At 38.6% G+C, this 2,500-nt stretch overlaps 1 protein-coding gene across 2 annotated transcripts in view; it reads left to right on the forward strand.

Annotated features, from left to right (window-relative positions):
- The first annotated feature begins 805 nt into the window (after positions 1-805).
- Positions 806-2,500, forward strand: part of LOC308706186 (CBP80/20-dependent translation initiation factor-like) — a 118,975-nt gene continuing 117,280 nt past the window's right edge. Inside the window, exon 1 of one of the 2 annotated variants that reach the window (XM_081391596.1) lies at positions 806-994. The gene's annotated coding sequence lies outside the window, so the exon portion shown is untranslated. The remainder of the gene's footprint in view (positions 995-2,500) is intronic. The other variant, XM_081391595.1, reaches the window with a different exon arrangement.

The raw sequence follows: 2,500 nt of genomic DNA on the forward strand, positions 1-2,500 counted from the left end.
TGACCACAAGAGGGCATCAGAAAACAAAGAAAAAGAGTGATGATTGTCTGAATTGATGACCTTTTATATGCGTTTTAAAACTATTGAGTGTGCTCTGTGTATGACAAATGCCTTAGTTTTGTGTTGTTACACTGGTTTAGTGATGGTATCAGGTGGAGATACACTGGAGACTGACAAATTACTTACTATAGTACTCTCATGATTTTCTTTTTTTTTTTTTGGAAGATTGACTATGGTAAAACTGTGGTACTCTTGAAAATACCTTAGATTATCATGTTAGTACAATGGTAAATGCATTTCAGTTCTATAGTATATATCAAAACAATATATTACTTTTTAGTAAGGGAAAGAATACAGTGACACCACAAAAAAAGTGCCACATTTTTGCAACATTTTTATTTAGTTAGACTGCTTGTTTGATCATAAAACGGCAATGCATATATATATATATATATATATTGTATACTTAAAAGGGCAATCAAAAAAACTATTTTATTTTTATATTAGGTATCCTATCATTAACAGGTGTTTATGTATAGATAAATGCATTTGATTTGTTTTATTTTATTAAGTACTGTTCTTTATTGGCATGACCTTTTTACAAACAATATTTTAAAAGCTTCAATACAAATAAAATAAAATCTATAATGTTACTAAAATAAAAACTACAATATAACAATAAGATAATATACAATGGAATATAATATCGCAACCATTCAACGAGAGACCATTAACCATTCATCCATAATAACTATTCTCCTTGAACTCAAATTCCCACAATCCCCGGTTGCCACGTGCGCGTGTCCTGTCAGCAAACCGGACTAAACGTCACATTCCTGCATTCTCATCCCTGCGAGCGCGAGCGTGTGTGTGCGTGCGTGTGTGAGAGAGAGGGACGCAGGCTAATCTCTCCTTCCAGGACACCTCTCTGTCCACGGGAAGCACTCATGCCCGGGCGGGTTTGACCGCGGAGGACCCCGACCGCAGATCTCGGGTGAGTGTTTGCGTGTGTTCGGCCGCAGATGTGAAGGTCTCGCCGGTTTGGGGTGTTTCACTGTGTTTACTGTGGCGCAGAGTGTAGTAACAGCGCGCGACCGGATGGAACGTCTCTGATACATTGTAACACTTCACACTCTTTGTGATCCGCAACTTTGAATCGTCTTGTTGATAAACTGCTGTGTTTGATCTGGCGGCAGCGGTGCTTTGATCACGGGCTGATGACAGATGTCTGACTGAACCTGTTGACGACTCTGATTCTTTTGTTCAGTGTGTGTGTGTTATTGTTTTTATTGCGGCTCTTTTGCAAGCCTCACGTCATAATAGGGGGCTAATTTAAATCCATTAAGGCACACATGTTCTGTTCGCTGGAGAACACACTGTCAGATGTGTTCGTGCTGAGTGATTAACTGATCTGTTGGTGTTGTGTTCGGTCTTTTCATCAGCATGATCATGAGATTGTTGTATTCCTGCTGGCCGCTTCAGGACAGTATTACCGGTGTCATATCGTATCGATCGCCGGTGGTTACATCAGACGCGGGCAAGGCCACAAACACACGCAGTGTGTGCAGTTAAAGAAGCCCGATCTTCCCTCGTCATCCTCAGTGACACGCAGCTGGCCTGCATTTACACGAGCGATATATACACCTATCTATTTTGCAACTGATTCAGTACTGCAACAAATGAATATATGCATTTTAAACATTTTATTATTATTTGCCATTGCATTTTTGCTAAGTTGTTTTGTGATCTGGATCTGTGAAATGGTTGCAGATTTATTTTTGTTTTGGACTGCCTAACTGAGCTTGACTATTATAGAGTTTCTCACTTGAAAATAAATTAATGATATGTAAAGAATATTTTATACTAATAAAATAACTACAAATAAGTTACTTTACCTGTGTGTTAATGCTGTTGTTGGGCGCTGGTCTGAACATAAGCATGACTGATAATAATCATTCATCCTCTGGGCTTCAGCTGGCTATAGTGATTTATCAGATCCTGGATTCTCTCTGATTCAGCATATGAAGTCTAGTCATGATTATTGTCCTGAATATGCTTTATAATAATAGGGGTGTGTGTATATATATATATATATATATATACATGCATGTACTGTGTATATATATTAGCTGAAATGCAGTCAGTGTTAATGCATGTAGGGGGAAACATTTGAAGGGTTATGTGCAGTCTTCCAAATCACTGTGAATTTCTCAGTATATGGAGGTATGTGTGTGTAGAGAGAGAAAGACATGTCTATACAGGCACGTGTCAGTCTGACAGCATCATACTGCAGTACTCTTCGTTAAAACTGTTAAACAAATCATTAAGTTAAAGTATAAGAGTGCCATTTGATTATAGACGTGAGAAGCTGCAGTCTGACTCGTAGCTCAGTGGATTCGGTGTGTGATCACATTCTGTTCTGTGTGTGTTTACAAAAGTAAGGCAGGTTTGGAGAGGTGTGTTCAGATGATGATGATGATGAGATTCTGCATGATGGCTG

Source organism: Scardinius erythrophthalmus (assembly GCF_964197995.2).
Source record: "Scardinius erythrophthalmus genome assembly, chromosome: 17".
Lineage (NCBI taxonomy): Eukaryota > Metazoa > Chordata > Actinopteri > Cypriniformes > Leuciscidae > Scardinius > Scardinius erythrophthalmus.